Source organism: Phodopus roborovskii, unplaced genomic scaffold (assembly GCF_943737965.1).
Source record: "Phodopus roborovskii unplaced genomic scaffold, PHOROB, whole genome shotgun sequence".
NCBI classification, from domain to species: Eukaryota; Metazoa; Chordata; class Mammalia; order Rodentia; family Cricetidae; genus Phodopus; species Phodopus roborovskii.
The window spans coordinates 16102012-16122731 of record NW_026126424.1 but is presented as its reverse complement, the minus strand read 5'-3'; positions in this window follow the sequence as shown (position 1 = coordinate 16122731).

The following is a 20720-nucleotide window of genomic DNA, read 5'->3' as shown; positions in this document are numbered from 1 at the left end:
GATGCAGGTCCTTGGTGGCCCACCTTTGTGTTGTAGAGAAGGACCACCCACATTGTGTCCTAGGACCTTTGTGATAGTTGGTGTTACAGAGTCAGGCAAGATAGCTCTTTGAAGTACTAAAAAGAAAAAAAAAAAAAAAACCAACCAGCATAAACTATATCATTATCTTGACCTAACTGGTACTTAAACACAATGCTCAGCTGTCACGATTGCCTGATACTAAGCTCTCACTTGTTCCCTAACTACAACCTGTGAGAGAACCCAGTGAGGAAATCTCAGGAAGAAGTTACCTGTCTATTTTCTTCCTTTGAATTTTTGCTTACAAATAAAATTAATATTAAAGTTTCTAAGAGAAAATCAGTATTACTCAGATATGCTGTTCTGTAAGACATGAGTACATGATATTGATCTGGAAACTGAATCTATTTCTCTATGGCTGTCTTCCACATTAAAGTCAAGAACATTCCCAGGACATTTCTCCAGTAGATGAGTTTTCTGTGGTGAAACACAAATTCAGGGGGATACCAAAAGTTATACTTAGGTTTTTTGGTTTTTTTTATTTTTTTTTTTCAGTTCTTTGAAAAAAATTATTAGATACAAGATAGTACACATAGATAGAACATAGATAAAACAATGTTCTAAGTATGAAAACAAGACAAAATATTTGACAAGAGAAAGAAAACATAATCTATAATCCACACAAAACTTCAAGCCATACTATATTCCTGGCCACTCAAGACAACAGGATTGTGTTCTTGCTATGTGGTGTGAAGGAGTAAATATGCATGAAAAAAATGTGATTACTGAGGGCAAGTTGTGAAAACTTACACATTGTGTCTGTTAGGAATACAATGGCATGGGTTGGGATCAAGTGTGGCAGAACCAAGATCCTGCTGCACAGTGGGTGATGGACATCAGGCTGATGGGGAAGCAGGGATCTGTAGATATGATTCATTGAGGGTTTTCTCAGGTGGAGGTAAGAAAATAAGGGAAGGAAAGAGAGAAGAGGTAAAGAGATACAGAGACAGAGGGGGATAGACAGAGCTGCCTCATTGGAGAGAGGACAGGGGAGAGAGAGGGGGGGGTGGGGAGAGAGAGAGGGAGGAAGGGAGGGAGGGAGGGAGTTTTTTCTTAAAGGAGGGAGGGAGGGAGGGAGGGAGTTTTTCTCTTAAAGGCCCTTTGCATCTGCATGCAGTGAAGGAGTGTGACCCAGCAGCTTGAGTGCATTCTGCCAGGTGACAGGGAGCAGGCCAGCATAATGCATGCATCCTTACAGTGCCATCACTAGCAGACAAATGGCCTGCTAGGTTTCATCCACTGTGAATTAACCATAAGATACATTGTCCTACATCCTATGGGACCAAAAGATTAAAAACCAAGTTTGTCAAAAGTTAGCAAGTGGGAAGGGAGCCTGGAGAGACTGCTCAGCCATTAAGAATTAAGAACATCCATTGGGTATATGACCAAGAGTACTATTGATGGTCTCGGAGTAGATTGATTCCCAGTTTTCTGAGAAACTGCCATACTGATTCCCAAAGTGGCTGTATAAGTTTGTACTCCCACCAGCAGTGGAGAAGTGTTTCCCTTACTCCACATCCTCTCCAACATAGGCTAATGAGCGTTTTTGATCTTAGCCATTCTGATAGGTATAAGATGGTATTTCAGAGTCCTTTTGTTCAAGACCCAGAAATACCACTCTTGGCATATACCCAAATGATTCTCAACAATATCACAAGAACACTATGTTCTTAGCAGAATTATTTGTAATAACCAGAACCTGAAAACAACTAGCTGTCCCTCAACCAAAGCATGAATAAAGAAAATATGACATATCTATACAACGGAGTATTATTCAGCAGAAAAGAACCACAACATCATGAAATTTGCAGGCAAATGTCTGGATAAAAGTCATCCTGAGTGAGGTAACCCAGACCCAGAAAGACAAATACAGTATAGCATGTACTCACTCATAAGTGTATATTAGATGTAAAGCAAAGAATAACCAGGCTATAATCCTGTCCCAGAGCAGCTACCTAACAAGGAGGACCCTTAGAAGGATGCATAGATCTCTCTGGAAAGGAGAAATAGACAAGATGTACTGGGTACACTGGGGGTGCAGGAGCAGTAGAGGAGAGGGGATATGAGATGGGAACAGGAGGGAACAGGATGGTCTAAGTGGATGCAGGATGAAGGGGAGAATAGTGAAAGAGATATCTTGATAGAGGGGACCATTATGGGGTTATAGAGAAACTTGGTGCCAGGGAAACTCCTAGGAACCCACAAGGATGACCCCAGCTAAGATACCTAGCAATAATGGAAAGGTGTTTGAACTGACCTCCTCCTGTAATCAGATTGGTGACTACCCTAATTATCACCATAGAGCCTCACTCGGTACCTGATGGAATTAGATGCAGAGATCCACATCGAAGCACTAGGAGTCCAGTTGAAAAGGGGATGCAGGGATTATATGAGCAAGGGGGTCAATATCATGATGGGGAAACCAACAGAGACTGACCTGAGTTTGTGGGAGCTCACAGACTCTGGACAGACAAAGCTAGGAAACAGGCATGAGATTGACCTAGGCCCTCTGCATCTGAGTGACAATTGTGTAGTTTGGTCTGTCTGCGAGGACCCTAGCAGCGGGACCAGGATCTGTCTGTGATGCATGAGCTGCCTCTTTGGAATCTATTCCCTATGGTGGGATGCCTTGTTCAGCCTTGATACAGGAGGGAGGAGCTTGGTCCTGCCTCAACTTGATATGCCATGCTTTGTTGATTCCCATGGGAGTCCTTACTCTTTCTAAATGGAGATGGAGGAGGAGTAGATTGGGGGTAGGGGTAGTAGAAGGGAGGTAGGGGGTAGAGAAGTGGGGGAGATGAGAGAGAGAAAACTGTGGTTGTTATGGAAAATAATTTTACAAAATTATGGATTAAAAAAGACAATTTTTAAAAAGTTAAGAACATTGGCTGCTTTTCCAGAGGACCTGGGTTCAAATCCCAGCACCCACATGGCAGTTCACACCTGTCTGTAACTCCAGTGACACACTCACACAGACATACATTCAGGCAAAACACCAATGCACATAAAATAAAAGTAAACTATGTATAAAAAAGCTAAGCAGTATAAAAAAAAAAAAAAGAAACAAAACCCCACCCAATTGTTTCTCCAAAAGAACATGAAAAGTTCTACATTATGTCCAATAAAATAAAAAATCTAATAGGTGGATTAAAAATGAAAAACTGTAGTGTAGTAAACTTCACAAAAGTTGTCATCAGTCTAACAGTATGCTGTATTGAAAATGACAGCATTATGCCCCCCCCTCAAAAAAAAAAGAAAGGAAGAAAGAAAGGAAGGAAGGAGGGGGTAGTATCTAGGGAAATGCTGTCAAATGAAGAAAGTTCAGTGTCAGTTTGCTTGATGAAAGTACTGATCACCTCTCACATAGCTCTTCGACTGCTGTATGCAATCTTTAAAAGGTTATAACATGGAGTAGGGGTGGAGAGCACTAGAGAGATGGCCCAGCTGTTAAGAGCACTGGCCATTCTTGAAGAAGACATGCGTTTGATTCCCAATACCTTTAAGGTTGCTTTCAGCCATTTGTAACTCTAGTTCCAGGGGATCTGACACTGTCTTCTAGCCTCGGCAGAACCAATGTATATGCTTATAAGACATTAGCTTCTTTCTATCCTTTTTTTTTTTCTACATTCCTTTTCTTCTCCCCCCTCTCCTTTCAGTGTTAGGGATCAAATCCAAGGCATTGACCCATAGGCAAAACCAACACTCTGCTGTGACTTGCATTTCTAACCCCCAGGTTTGCACGTTCACAGGCATGATTGAGTGGTAACATACCTGAAACCATCTTTGATTTCCATCCTTTTTAAAGATAGGATGGTAATGTTAAAGCAATTGTTGAATATATATCAGCCAAAAGTAATTTGGGAAAGTGGTATGTGTGTTAGAAATAGATGGATGATAGATAGATGGATAGATAGATAATAGCTAGACAGACAGAAAGAATATGGGCAGTCACATATGTGTGTGTGTGTTGAAGGGGTCAACTTTCATATTAACTTGTCATGTCAGACCACTAAGCACGTTACCTCTTATTCTCTAGCATCTATACTTTTTTTTTAACTTTTTACAATTAAATTGTCATGAGAAAGGTTTTTGCTATGTATCACAGACCAGCCTTAAATTCCCAGTCTTCTTACCTTGGCCTTGCTAGTGCTAAACTCATAAGTGTGTGCCACCACTGCCACCATATATGACTCTGGCTTTTATATACCTATTCAGCCACTTGTTGGCATTGACCTTTCTAGGTTATTGAAGCACAGATTTTGGTGAGAGAGGACAGTCTCCCATCAAATGTTTTGTGTTCCCCTAAAAATAAGGCTTATCAAAAGACATCACTTATCAGTTGTTTTTGTTTGTCTTTTTCTTTTTGAGACAGAGTTTCTCTGATTTCTCAAGGATTTACAATTATAAAAGAAAGCCATTTTGGGTATAAAAGCAGTTTCAGTCTGAGATACAATGAATAATTATTCTTTAAAAGTTGAGTAGCAGCTGGAAAGATGCCTCAGTGGATAAGAGCACTTATTATTCTTGCAGAGGACTCGAGTTCAGTTCCTAGCACCCACATGGCAGCCCACCTGTCACTTCATTGTTGACATGCCCAACACCTCCTTCAGGCTCCTGCATGGACATGATACACATAAACTACCAAGGTACATACATGTACACATGAATAAATAAATACACATTTGTTTAGAAATTGAGGGACACTTTTACTATTTACATTGATAATATATAGTGCATAATATGATAATATATAATATGTAATACAAACAAGATTTTTCATGTATAATGTGGGATAACATATAAAACATTACACAATAGAATATTTTACTTTATATATTTATACACACACAGATATATAATATATAAAATCTTTTCTTATTTTGCATATCAATCCCAGTTCCCTCTTCCTCCTTCCCTTCCATGCCCCCGACCCCCCTCCCATCCCATTACACCCCCCCCCATTCCACAAGGAGGGTGATGCCTTCCAGGAGGGATCATCAAAATCTGTCAAGTCATTTGGAGTAGGGACTAGGCCCTCCCTCCTGCCTCTAGGTTAAGGAAGTATCCCTCCATGAGAAATGTGCTCCCAAAGTCCTTTTGTGCACCAGGGATGCATCCTGGTTCCACTGTCAGAGGTCCCTTAGACTGCCCAGGCCTTCTAACTGAGACCCATGTTCAGGGGGTCAGAGTCAGTCCAATGCTGGTTTCCCAGCTATCAGTCTGGTGGTCCATGAGCTCCCCCTTGTTCAGGTCAGCTGTCTCTGTGGGTTTCTGTAGCCTGGTCTCGACCCCTTTTCTTATCACTCTTCCCTCTCTGCAACTGGATTCCAGGAGTTTGGCTCAGTAAAACATTTCACTTCTCATCTTTATTATGCTGCAGAAAAGGGGAAGACCTTGGTATAAAATTGCACACATTGTGTGATTCCATTTTTTTGAAATCTAGGTAATGGAAAGCCATCCACAGAGACAGAAAGAGGGTCAGGTTTGCTCAGGAAAAAGAAGACAGAAGTGAGAGAAGAAGGGGTCCTCTTTTGTGCTGGGAATGTGTGTCATTTTGACCTTGGTTGATGGCTTCAAAGATGTATGCACACATTACAACTTACCAAAATTGGACATTTTAAATATGTCCGTGTAAGATGACAAATATACTCAATAAACCCTTATAGGACTCTAATCTTGATGGTTACATTATCCTTGTTTAATATGATCACAAGACCCACATCTATCTTGGGGTTAAGGTGACATATAGAAATAAGAAACAGAGCCGCAGCTGTGATTGACAGGAGGACAAGTCCATCTTTTGATGTGTAGAAGCCAAGGCCCTAGTGACTTATCTTAATCTTTTCCACTAGCACTCATCAGTCACTTTCAGAACTCTTATTCCCGGGGTGTCTTGAAAAACTAGTGCTACACAGTTGTTGAAAATATCTCATAGGATTGTAGCTATGTAAGCCATGGTGTGGGTTTAGTAGCTTTCACTGATCAGAAGGAAGGAATGAAAAGTAATGATTCAAGGACATGAAATCTTTATTTTATCATTAGTATCTAGGAGAATAAAATTATTTGTTAGTACATATTAATTGTATAAAATGGGCTTATTATGACGTTTTCATACATGCAAATAAATGCACTACAATGACCCTGAAAAATAGATTTGGAAAAGTTAGGAGTTCACAGCACTCCCTCACTCTGTTCCATTCACACTGTAGTCACATGCTGTGACTTACTTCTGGCCAATGCTTTAATATAGATCCTTAACCCTTTACTGTGCTCTGCTCATGCTTCTCAACCAGGCTCCTGCCTACCCCTTCACCATCATTTGGTCCTCAGCCACTCAGTACTTTTCACTATCTGACTCATCAAGGCTCTTCATGCTGTAAAGCAGTTCGACTTCTCCAGGAAGCAGATTCAGCCAGAGCTTAGAGTTCCGGATGTTTATCAGGGACTGGTGCTTGAGTCAACACCCCTGCAAAGGAGGGGGCTGAGTCTGAATTGGGAAGAGGGAGAAATCCAGCTGAGATGCAAGCCAGACAGTGCCAGCCAACAGCACAGGGTGCTGAGAAACTTGAAACAGAACACAGACATGGCCTGCCTGTCTGGCGGAAAGGGTGTGACCTGGGCTTGCAAGTGGGAGGAAGGGTGTGAGCTTGATCTGGAAGTCAAGGGAGAGGTGGAACTGGAGTGGGGCTTCTGAAGCAATGTCTGAGAGTGCTGGCAGCAGGGCAGGTTGTAGGAGCAGCAACTCCCTCCTCAGAGGGGGATTTGGGTTTTACCTGTTTCACACGGAACTGCCAGCTTTGCCAGACTCTTGGGTCATTTCAGATCATCCTTCTTTATAGTGCATTGTTAAACAATGCCTTCCTGGCTAAACTCAGTTGGCTTCTCTACCAGGTCAAGCTCCCCGTATGCCATCATTCCATCCTGGCATAGTCTTTATCATACTTCATAGTTGCTTGGGTATGCTTTTTATGCTTTTTTTTTCTCCTTGCAAAAATAACCCCAAGAGGTCATAGCTGTTATGATAATGCTCGAGGAGGACCTTGTCGGATTCCATGGCAGGAGAGGGTGACCAAGGCAGAGGGACAAACATGCCAGACAGACAGAGCTTAAGTGAGGAGTTTTATTAGAAAGCATGGGGGAGAAAAGAGGTAAAGAGTCACAGAGACAGAGAGAGGACAAAAGAGAGGAGGGAGGCACAAAAGTCCAGTCTGCGGGAACATCAGGAAAGAGAAGGCAAGAGAGAGTAAGTGGGAGGGAGTTTTCTTTTAAAGGGGTCTTTTGAACCTGGGCTGATCAGGTTACTGCCTGAGTGTATTCTGCCAGGTGCCAGGGGCAGGCCAGCATAATGCCTGAAACTTTGCTATAGTGCCTGCTTTAGCATTCGACCCGGTTTCCCCAGTGGCTCGTGGTGACACAGTAGATACTCAGAATGATGACTGAAAACTTGGTAAAGCCAAATTCAGAAGGTACTTAGCATATACTCACTTTGGTGTGTGCCAGGCTTGGTGACACTGGAATAGCAAGGGAGACTTCAGGCTCCGTAATTACATAGCTTAACAGGTCAGTCCCAGCTCCAGTATGCCTCAAGGAAGGGCTCTTAAGACTCTGTCCCGACCCCTGAGTGTTTATAGGCAGTGAACGGCTTCTAGATGAGAGCCATTTTCTTCAGTGGTGTAGCCACTGGTAAGGTGTCTGTGCTTCTGTAAGCACATTCTCTGTCTCTTTCTCTCTTTCTCAGACACACACACACACACACACACACACACACACACACACACACACACACACAAAACCATGAAAATAGAAGGGAGACTAGGTGGGGAAAGGGGGACCATACGGGGCACATATAACCAAAATACGATGCCATAATGAAACCCACTATTGTATGTAATTAATTGTATGCTAATTGGTTTGAATGAGAATGTCCCTTGGGAAAGACAGGTGTGGCCTTGTTGGAGGAGGTATGCCACTGAGGCAGTGTGGTTTTAAAAGTTCACACCATTCCTACTGAGTGCTCTCTTTCCGTCTCTGCCTCATGCTTGCGATCAGATACAAGCTCTCAACACCATGCCTGCCTGCTGCCACATTCACCATGATGGTTATGGACTCACCTGCTGGAACTGTAAGGCCCAGTAAGCACTTCTGTAAATTGTTTTGGTCATGGAGCTTTGTCACAGCAGTAGAAAGGTAACTAAGATACTAATGAAATCCTCTTTAAGTGCCTCATACTAGTACTCTCAGTTAAAAATCAAAGAAAGAAAAAGTCAGAACCTTGCTGGATTTTGTACACTTTCCAGTTTAATACTAGTTTTGGTTTGCAGTTTATTTGGTTCAACAAACACTCTCCACTTACATTACCTAGGAGTTGACAGTTCAGCAGTACTGATCTACCTGTTGTTTACAGATAAATGCCTGCAGCAGAGAAGCACACACACATGCCTGTAGCTGAAATGCCTTCTCCTACATCAAGAAATTCCTAAATTCCTACTTGAGAGACCCTGTGAGTAGTCATCCGGATGCAGATGCAGTGCTTGAGTCAGTACCCCAGTATCTTATTCCATCCAAGGGCTGTGGAGCTGGTGGAGCAGCCCGTGCTGCAGAACCAGATTCAGGAACACTGAGGATTAAAAACCTGAGACATGGCTGTGATGGAAGCTGTCACCTGCCACAGTGGAGCAGCCCCAGGGAGACTACAAGACCCGTGGAGGCTCTAAGGGGTGACAAAGTGCTGACAGAGGAGTCTGCGGAGCCCACAGTGTCCATGGGAAGATGCATTTTAAAAGTGGACTCATGAAATTGGAAGGGAAGATAGCGGAACAGAGCCAGATGCACAGAGTACAATGGCCAAACTACAAGGAGCAATGCCATGGTCAATATGAAAGCCCATGTTATGATCAGTTATGCTACTGCTGACTATAAAAGACAAGGAAGCTTCCCCCCCCCCAGTGTGGTATTGATGACTGCGGACTCACAGTTGAGAATGAGAGACACACAGAAGGCTTTTGTGACAACCTCCAAACAATCACTGTCTACACAGGCAGTGATTGAAGAGAACTCTTAAAATTGTGATAAGGATGCTGAAGTGTAGCTCTCCACAGTTGATAGCTTCTGGTGGGGGTTGGGTAGGGGAAGGAATCAGTTTTCTTTAAGGGGCTGGCCACTGGGAGTTTGACTGTGCATAAGTGAATATATGGGCAACCCAAATTGGAATTGATATTTTTTTTCTTGTTTTAGGTGTGGTCATAAGGTTAAGGGTGGACCTGGGAGGACTGGGAATTGACTGGGGTGCATTATGTGAAATTTCAAAATAACCAATCAAAATATTAAGTTAAAAACAATGGAATCCCTACTTGAGTATGAGTTGACTCAGTGACTTGAAACTTTCTTTCAGAATAAAATTCTTCCTTAATTCTTCCTCTCTTCTGCCAACTTACCAATTTTGTTACGACACCACACATATTTTTAGCTTGTTGCTCTAAGACCATAAGCTCTGTGAGAGCAGGCCTTCTCCATCTCTAGGTTATAAACCCAGATCCCCAGTCAATGTTTTATGACTTTAATTAGAAAGAAAACACATCAATTCTCTTTACAAAGACAAAAATGAAAAAAATTAGATTATCAGTATGTGATAAGAACAATTAAATAAGTAAGCAAATAAATAAAACTATCCTGGTTTAGTAAACTGGAAGTCAAATTTCTTGATCATCATTTTACTTTGGATTGAAATGTAATGCCCAGGTAAAGTGCCCTCAAGTACTAGTGTCCTGTTTAATAAACATCCCAGAGTGAATACTTGAAATCATCTAGGCTGTGAGTTAGAACAACATCCTGCAAAGCTGTATACCAGAAAATGTATCTGTGCTCTCAGTGGCTTTTCCTCCTACAAATGAGTAAACTGTCACTCCTGCTTTCTTTATAGGTTGCCATGGCAGTCGCCTGCCAGTCATGTAGACTACTCACCTTTTCAATGACATGTGTTTTGAAACTCTCTCTCTCTCTCTCTCTCTCTCACACACACACACACACACACACACACACACACACACACACACTTTTATGGCTTACTTCAGTAGGGCCTCATCACTTCTTCAATTTTTTTTTTTTTGTCCCATATTCTTCCTACTTGAAACAGTTGCCCACTTCCTGTCAATTGTCTGACCTCTCTTCGCATTTTAACTCCTTTGAGATATGTATGTATGTATGTATGTATGTATGTATATAAATTAGTAATTCCAAAAGGAATTGAAAGCATAAAGTACCTTTAAGTACAACCCATGTGTGAATTCTTCATTAATTCAGACTTCAGAGACTCAATTGAGTGTACAAAGCTGACTAGAGAAGATGACACATTTAGAGAAAATGGCTGAGTTTTCTGGGTGACAGTTACAAGACTATGAAGAAACTGAAACTGTTTGAGGACCTCAAAGGGTTAATAGTAAGAGTTGTATCCGGGAGATGCCTGTCACAGCACCTTAAACAGTGCTGCTATAGAAACTTTCGAAAAGAGAATTAACTGAAAATGTTGTCGGTTAGTCAGTCTAGAAGGAAGAGAATTAATAATCACAGAACGAATCGCTCCTTTGGAAATGTCTCATCTTTGCACACATCCCGATGAGTTAGCCTTTTCTTTCGTTCTTTCTTTTTAATGATCAACGTCTGTCTCCCCAGTTCTTGTCAATCTCTCATCATTTGAAGAATCAGTGTCTGTTGAGATTATTGATTAAGAGCCCTTTCGTGCGAAGCATAATCCCTTTCTCTTAAATCTGAATGAGATGCTCCTAATTCTATTCTGAAGTTAGGTATTTACTGATAGACAGATTTGAACTGGGATGTGGAAGGGCTGAAAGATTGGTGTGAAAAGTAAATGTTAAGAAACATGGTAAGAATAATTAATAAGAAAAAAAGCAGGAGTTCATACCCTCAGGAGTGAGCGGGAGAATGACAAGTTAGAAGCCAGCCTGGGATGTAACACAACAAAATGAGATCCTGTCTTAATGCAGGGACTGGAGAGATGGCTCAACAATTGCTGATCTTCCAGAGGAGCCAGGTTTGGTTCCCAACCTCTTCTTTGGGTTCCTCCCAAACACCAATAAATTCAGCTACAGAAGATCCAGCACCCTATTCTGACCTCAATGAACACCACAAACAGATGCCCAAACACAAACACACATACACATAAATAAAAGTAAATCTTTTAAAAAGCCTGAAAAAAATGCAGATGCTGGGATCTGATAGCACTCATATAATTTAGCAACAGCTCATTCAAGGAGTCACTATAAATATTTTTTCCCATTTGGAAAAGATATCAAAGGTAATGATATAAAACACCACATAGAATGTTATTCTTTTATTATTATTATTATTATTAATTTATTCCTTTATTTTACATACCGACCAGATGCCCTTCCCTTCTCTCCTCCAAATCCCTTCTCCCACCCAACCCCCTCCAATCCATTCCTCCTGTGTTTCTGTTCAGAAAGGGACAGATCTCCCATGGGTGTCAACAAATCATGGCATATCAAGTTGAGGTAGGGCTAAACACCTCCCCTTGTATTAAGGCTGGGCAAGGCAACACAGTATGAGGGATAGTTTCCTGAAAGTCAGCCAAAACATTAAGGACAGGTCTTGCCCCTACCACTAAGAATCTCACAAGTAAATCAAACTATTTACTGTCACACATATTAAGAGGGTCTAGCTCAGTCTCATGCAGGCTCCTTAATTGTCAGTCCACAGTCTGTGAGCTCCTATGAGCCCAGGTTAGTTGTTTCTGTGGGTTTACTTACAATGCACAGCCCCAGAGAGGCTAGGTAACAAGGCGGGCCCAAAGGGAGACAGGACACAAGGATTTTTTCCAATAAGGGGAAATAGAAGAGATCTCCTAGGTAGGCTGGGGGCTGGCAGGGATGGGAACATGAGGGATTAAGTTGGGGGGAGGAGAAGATTAATGAAAGAGACATCTTGATGGGAGGGCATTTTGGGGTGAGGTAGAAACCTGGTACAAGGGAAACTCCCACAAATCTATAGGATGATCCCAGCTAAGACTCCTAGAAATAGTGGATAGGTAGTCTGAACTAGCCATCTCCTATAACCAGATTGGTAACTGCTCCAGTTGTCATCAGAGAGCCTTCATCTAGTGACTGATGGAAAAAAAGATACAGAGATCCACAGCCAAGCACTGGGCTGAGCTTGGGGGATCCTATTGAAGACAGGGAGGAAGGATTATATGAGACAAGGATATCAAGGTCATCATAAGGAATATTTGTTTGTTGTTGTTTTGTTTTGTTTATAATGGGTCTATTTGTGAAAATATCTGTCTCCCTAAGAGGTTTAGGGGAGTCCAAGGAAGAATGGATGTCAATTCATCAACAGATCTTAATACAACGCCTAAAGCAGAAGATGTTTCCAGGTTTCTAAGTGTCAGCTCCCATCTCTGTCACTTACTGAGTACTGCAAGAGTCACAGAATGGGTCTTTAAAATTCAACCTTTCTTCATCTCCCAAGCAACAGCCCAGAGTACATACCCTGGCCTCCTTCCCATCCCTGTTTCTCTCACTCTATTTTCCACATGGGCCCATGCAGATACTTTCTTATGCAGCAAAGGAGAGAAGATACTATTAGTGCATTAACTACATACTGGGTGTAGCGTCACACTTTTAAAATGCTAGTCAGCAATAAAATCACAAAACCCATAAGCAGCAAGATTATATTATATGGTATTTCTCCAAAATTAAAGAAGCTTTTATCATTCTTTCACCAATTGCCTTCTCAGTGGTATCTCTCCTTTCTGTGCTTGGTCATCCTACCTTGGTGTTCAAAGAGTCACTTCTGAACCAGGTGTGGTAGCACCTGCTATAAACCAGAGCTGGGGAGACTGAGGGAGAAGGATCACAAATTCCAGGCTGCATGTGGCTATGTCTTAAGAGACCTTGCTCTAAGAAACAAAAAGCAACCAAAAATTACTTTTGAAAAAAATTATGACTGGCCCTTACTTACTTGCAGCACAATGTACACATTTACAGTGTGTGATCGTACACACCTGTAATCCTGCCTTGTAAGAATAAGAGATCAGAGGCATGAAGATCATCACATGATGTATTCCAGGCTAAGTTTCCACAGTGAGACCCTCTCTCAAAATAAGTCAACCAACTAATGTTGTGAAACAATCTCTTTGTACACTGTGAAGGTGTGTTGCTCTCATTGGTTTAATAAAAAGCAAAATGGCCAATGGCTAGGCAGGAAGAGGCTAGGTGGGGCTTGCACAAAAGGAGAGAGCTCATGGGGATAAAAAAAAAGTAGAGTCACCAAGAGACATGGGAGATGCTGTGCTAAAGAAAGATACTGTAATAGTAGAACATAGATAAGAAGTATGGGTTAATTTAAATTGTAAGAGCTAGTTAGTAACAAGCCTAAGCTATTGAACAAACATTTATAATAAGGATCTGTGTGTTTATTTGGGAGCAGGCTTGGGGGACAGAATAACATGCCTACAGACTAACAAACAATACAAACAAAAATGTGAAGCTTTCCTGTTTTCTAAGTGTGTGTGTGTGTGTGTGTGTGTGTGTGTGTGTGTGTGTGTGTGAGAGAGAGAGAGAGAGAGAGAGAGAGAGAGAGAGAGATGATATGGGTATGCATGTGCCTAAAGCCAGAAGAGTGTGTTAAATACTCTGGAGCTGAAGTTACAGGTGTATGAAGGTCTCTCAATGTGAGTTCTGGGAACTGAACTCAGAAGCAAACACTCTTTAACTGAGGAGCCATACCTCCAGGCCATCTCCTTACTTTTCAGAACATTTTGTTTTTATTTGAGACAAGATTTCATGTAGTCCAGGTGCCTTTCAATTCTCTGTTTTAGAATGACCTTAAATTCATAATCCCCCTGCTTCCACTTCCCAAGTGCTGAGATTACAGGCATGACTGGTATGTGTGGTCCTGTGGATTAAGACCAGGGCATATACATGTTATATAAACACTCAAACTAACTGATTGGCATCCCCAGCCTATCAACGTTTCTTTCCACTTTGACTCCTGTTGGGGGCACAGTAAATCCCAGTAGTCTGGATTTAGTGCCATTCCTCTAACTTTAGATCCATTCCATAACTCTGTGTTTTTCTTTGTATGGGTTTCTGTCTGGATTGACTGCTCTTTGTTGACTGGTTCCTCTTTGACCTTCAGGACTCAGCTACTGTAAATGGACTTTTCCAAGGTATTTCTGACTTTCCCAACCTGCTTGCTTGATTCTCTGATCACTTGAGTGCATGCCACATCACACTGGAGACCCTACTGGAAGACATGAATTGAATATATGCCTCTCACTGTATAATTTTCAAGACTATCTAAAACATTTTTATTGGTACAAAAAAATAAGAGAATTAAATACTGGTACTGAAGAAAATTATTATTTTTAACTCAGCAGAAAGCTTAGAGATAAGATTACTAATGAGACATATCTGCTTACACAGCTATCAAGACATGGCTTATTTAATAGGCTTTCATAAAATCATCAAGAAGATATAATGATAAAAAATGAAAACTATTAACACATAGATAAACATAACAACAATAATATCTGGTGACATTTACTGTTCAATTACTAGATGCTAAGAACTCTTATAATTTGCTTTTATAAACAAATCCACAATAACAACCCTATGGGTATTTATTATTACCGAGTCTTCTTTTGAAATTGAGGAACCTGAGGCACAGAATGTTGCTCCACAAATACCACAAATACACTCAAAATGATAGTGTTCATAATGGCAAAAGTGGCAATGAGCCCAAGCAACGTGCTTCTAGAGCCAAGTTTTGAACCCTCTATTAACAAAAGTCATGGCAAAACAAATGAGAGAGGGGCGAGGGAGGGAAAGAGGGAGGAAGGGAGGGAGAGAAAGAAAGAGAGAATATTTCTGGAAACATTTTTTTTAAACTCATATCCGTTATACTTCTTAGAGAAAGTTTCAAAACAGAATAGCCAGCAAGCTACTTAAGACTCCAGCTATAAAGCAAAACAAAACAAAACAAAAAAAAAAAAAAAAAATCCTATGTTTCAATAGAGTATGTTTACAGAGAGCAACACCCAAAATATAAGGATTAATTTGAAAGTTTAAAAACTTGAATACCCATTTGTCAAGTATGCATCAGCACACTATGTATCAAAAACTAGGGCTCTTGAGGCTGGAGATGTAACTCAGTTAGTAGGTGTCTATCTAGCACACATTAGATCCCGAGTGATAACACCAACATCGAAATCAATAATCAGTCAATCAATCAAATCTAGGTTACATTTATGAATGAAAAAGACCTGTGATATTCATTTCCTTTTGCAAAATATAAACATAGCCATTGCAAAAGATATACCCTTCAAGGACCGGTATACGAGAGGGTTTAGAAGGAGAAAAGAGAAGGGCGAAATGCCATAATTATAATCTTGAAAATAAAAGATTTTTTAAAAGTATATGCCTCATAAAGTAGTGTAGATGATAGTTAAGCTATACAGTATAGCCATTAAGTGCAAATGACTGAAAAACAAATAAGTTAAATATTCAAGTCATTTATTTTAAGAAATGAACTTTAACATTGCACCAGAAGTTCTTTTTCTCAAATGTTTCAGAATCACATTCCACAGGAGAAGTTTTATTATAGAAAATTGCAACTCCTCTAAAATTCTGTAAAAAGTAAGTTTAAGAAAGAGACAGCATGGCTGAAATAGAATGTTCTAGACTGAATTTTTAACTGACAAGGAACATGAGTAGGCTTCATCTCAGGGTCTGACTGAAGTAGAATGGCTTAGGAAAACTGCTTCAGGAAGTCAGAACACAATATGAGCTAGTAAGACTTTCCATACCTTGTCAGTCACAGGAAACCTTAAAATACCAGTCCACTCTGCCTGGGTCTGAAGCAACAGCATGTAATACATTCACAATAAGGAACCAGGCATAGACCACAGGCTTTCTCTAACAAAAGTAGCATTTTATGTGTTAATCTTATTTATTCATTCCTTTCACAAAAAAAAAAAAAAAAAAAAAAAAAAAAAGAGAGTCTGTGATAAAAGACACCCTTATCATTGCTGAAGAGAAGAAGAGAGTATCAGAAATGGAAAAAAGGAGAGGAATTTAAAAGCCAACACGATCTTTTCTGGGGACTAGGTGGTTTCATGCTTCTTGAGATGGTATTTATAAAACCAGAACAGTGCACAGGAGTAAACGAGTAGATGTATCACTGCAAACATACAAACCAGTGGGCTTTCAACTGTGTAGAAAGAAAACAAAGATAATGTTTGAGACCAGCCCTCAGCTGATCTAGCTATTCCAACTCAGGAGCCCAGCTTTCAGATAAACAAATAAACAAACAAATAAATAAACAAAGCATTCAGTCTTTTGTTGTTGGGTTTTTTTGTTTGTTTGTTTTTTTGAGACAGGATCTTGTGGAGTCAAGGCTGGCCTCTGGACTGGAACTCTCTATGTAGCTGAAGATGACTTTGAATTCCTGATCCTCCTGCCTCCACCTCCTGAGTGCTGGTATTATAGGTGTGTGCCACCACTCCAATTCCACAGTGCTGGAGTTTGAACCCAGGGCTTTGCAAATCTAAACAAGTTCTCTACCAACTTAGCTCTGGGATATCTGTTTTAGTAACTGCATTTGGGGGGATTATGTTTTATGCACAGCAATAAATGGGGAAAAAGTTGAGAAATGTAATCTGGTTAACTTGATTAGAGAAGATCTAATATTTCTTAATTCAGTTATAATACTTAATGATAAAATTCAGCACTACTATGCTGTTCCAGAAATGTAACTTCATACACATATGAACACATATATACACAACACTCACAAACATATTTAAACTAAATATATTGTAGTATATATTTAAGTATGTGGTGTATTATTTTACTGAGCACAAAAATAAATTGCTAGACTTTCTTGAAACACTTAAGGGCTATCAAACAATAAAGGTAACACATGGGTATTTTAATGGAAATGAATATCCATTTAATAGACTTTCTGAAGCATCTAATAGGAATAATAATGGCACAGCAGCTTTAAATTCACAGCAAAACTGAGTGCAGATGGTCATTTGCCTTCATCCCTACTCATGCACATCGTCCCTACCATCAACATTCCATGTATTTGTAACAGCTGGTAAACCTGTATGACATACTGTCACCACCCAAAGTCCATGACTCACATGGTGCTCTTATAATTTGATTGTAAAATGATGCTGCAAGTAGTGTGCGAAACACTTCATCTCAAGTTGATGATGTTATTTGGGAAATTGTTGAGCTTTTAGGAGGTGAGACCTAGCCAGAGGAAGTGATATGTAGTGAGGTGTGGGACATTGAGGATTATAGCCTGATCCTGCTTCTGGCTCTTTCTCTCTGTCTCTCTCTGCTTCCTATTCCATGGAGGTATTCAGAATGAGGAGCCCTAGCTACACAATCCCAATGCCATGGAGCCTCCTGCCACTGTACCTTTCTCTAGGCACACATTGTTTCAACCATGAGCCAAAATAAATTCTTCCTTTAACATGTCTCATAAGAGTTTGGTCATGGTGATGAGAAAAGCATGTATTCTGTAAGTCTTCAAGAATAAATGGTAATGTGCTCACCATTATTGAGTTATATAGAATAGTTTCACTGTCATAAACCCTCATCCTCACACAGTCCTCACAGCCACTGGACTCCCTCCCACCACAGCCTTCCTCTTCTAGAAGGTCATGGAGTTGGAATTACATCATCTATAACCTTTCTAGATAGGCTTCTTTTGGTCACCAATGACATGTAAGAGTATTCCATGTTGTACCAGAGGGCGATAATCCATTCCTTTTGAAAGACAATTCTATCATATTTTCTTATTTTCCCTTTGTTTCTTAATCCTGAAATTTTCATTCTGTCCTCATTCCTCTATGGAAATATATGCTCATTTTTTATTGCTGATTGAGATAGGTTTTGGCATACAGCCTGGCTGGCCTTGAATTTCTAATCCTTTTGTCTTTGCTACCCTTGTCTGGGCCTTCCAAGTATGTGCCACCATTGCTGGCTTCAGATACTTTGCTCTTCAAGGTCACAAAAGACTTTCTCCATACAAAACTTATATATTCGCTACACACACAGCTGTGACTAAGAACCAGGAATAAAACATCAGCCAGCACAGACATGGTTAGAAAGGACTCCAAGTACAAACAGCTATAAACATTCATGTGCTTTGAATTCTTGATACTTCTTTAACTCTATCTTTTCTTTATTCATGACTTCTTTTAGTGGCTCAAATATATAATAACTTTATGTATTGTACATGAGTTTGAAGGTTGCTCTAACTTTTGAGGCTACTTTAAGGAATTAGAATTTTTGCCTTATAAAATATTCTTTCATGATATGAGCAATTATTAAATTGATCCTTTAAAATAAACTAAAACATCCTTGGCTGAAATTAAACATGGTAAGAATGATTTTTGTCAAAGTTGTGCATGTCAGTGCATAAATAGTGTTATCACAATTCGAATCACAGTAGCTCATGAACATTATTCTGTCTTATAGTTTGTTCATTTTGTGTGTGTGTGTGTGTGTGTGTGTGTGTGTGTGTGTGTGTGTGTGTGTGGTGTGTGTGGTACATGCTGAATCACATGCACATGAAGAATATTGGGTATCTTGCTCTGTCACTCATCTGTATATGCACGGCTATGCCCTACCATTTACATCCATACTGGGACTTAAACTTAGGTCCTGATGATTGCACATCAAGCATTCTTACCTCTGAGTCCATACTCTAGACCCAGTCTTATTTGTTTTTTGTTTTGTTTTGTTTTGTTTTGTTTTTGTTTTTTCAAGGCAAGGTTTCTCTGTGGAGCCATGGCTATCCTGGAACTCATTGTAGACTAAGCTGGCCACAATCTCACCAGATAAGTTTTCCTGGATTACCTGGCTTATTAATACTCACTTCAGTGTCATTTAATGTCATACCTATTACTTCACTAGTATAAATGCTAGAATAATTGATGATGACTGATTAGTCTAAGAGCCAGGAAATATGGCATGGTGTTTTTAATCTGATCACACATTTGTTTTGGTTTTTAAAAGAGGCTCACTAATCCTAACTCTTCTTTCTCATAGCAGTTTCACTTAGCTATTAATAACTTGGAAGTAGATAAATAGTTAAATAAATGACAGCCAGGCCAGTAAACAGATACAGTGAAGGTACTCCTTGGAACTGAAGTGTCTGTTAAGTAGACGTGTGAAGTTTCAACACAAGGCACAGGGTTGCACAACACCACAGACTGAAAAAGTTATTCTGTACTAAGTTCCATATTTGGATATTCAGGTGCGGGAATGTTTGAGTGGATAGTGTCCTTTTTTCTGGCTATGGCCCTTCAAAAAAACAGCACCTCTCTTGCAAAAATAACCTAATTGTAACCTTTGGCATCTTTGGAAAGAATAAAATTTAACTATTAGATGGGTAGGAGCAGGGAGAAGAATCCTGAAAACAAGCATCTGCCATGGTTGTTTTGTCAAGTGTGTAAGTTCATGCGAGGAAGCACAGTAAACTGTTATGATAGATTGAAATAACAGATCACAGCCCAGGCTGGAGAAGGCACTTGAGGACCGCGTGTGCAGAGCCCTCTGACATAGGACTTCCCCTCTCTCACGTCCCACACCCACCCCTCCTTCCTAAAACAGGATCCCACTGACCTCACTAGCTTCTAAAATGAACCTTCTTTAAAAACAATACTGTTTCCCATACAAAGCATTTTTTTCTAGTTACCTATATAATAAAAATTAAACTTCAATATACACTACAAAATACACAATGAACTAGAGAAAAAAATCCAAAATATACATGTAGGCTACTTGGGGCTACACAGACAAAGTAATAGACTAATGGAATTTTTCTCTCTTTACCTCATTATTTTTGGTCTTGGAAAGACATAAGCAAAGCTTGGCAGGAAACCAATTCTTAAGTGTCAGCCCTGTGGCCATGTAACTCGAGGGAGGGAGAGCTGCTTCCTTCCTATCAATTCTAGAAGGTTCTTGGATTCCACTAGTCTCTGTTTTGGAGTGATCCGAGGAAAGCCTCCTCCGAGCTGAGCTATCTGCTTAGGGGCAGAGACACAGGACAAGGAAACTAAATATTGCCACTTGGTATTCAGGTTGGAATTTCAGTGCTGTTACTGGGAGTCTGGCTCAGCATCATACAGGTTATAGCCTCAGTTGTGTCGTGGGCTGAATACACACACACACACATATGCCCGACAACTACTAAGATTTCATGTTGTCACTTGCTGTCCCTCAGATCCAGATAAATGATTCCACATTCATCACAAATATTCTTTCCTGAATCCTCTCTTTCGGGAAAGATAATTCCAATACAAATAATGATTAGTGGATTTTGAAATTGGTCATGTTTTGAGTATAAATGAGTTCAAGTAAAAACAGGAAGTTAAAAAGGATCATGAAGCTGCTGACTGAAGATCTGAGTTCAATCCCAGGTTCCACATGGTAGGCAAAGAGAACTGATCGCTCAAGTTGTTCTAAACCTCCCCCCACCTCCTCTACATAAATAAAACATAATTAAAAATGATTTTTGAGAACAACTTAGTTTTTAAAGTTTTAAATTTTAGTTACAATATCTTCAAAATTAAGCTAAAATATTTT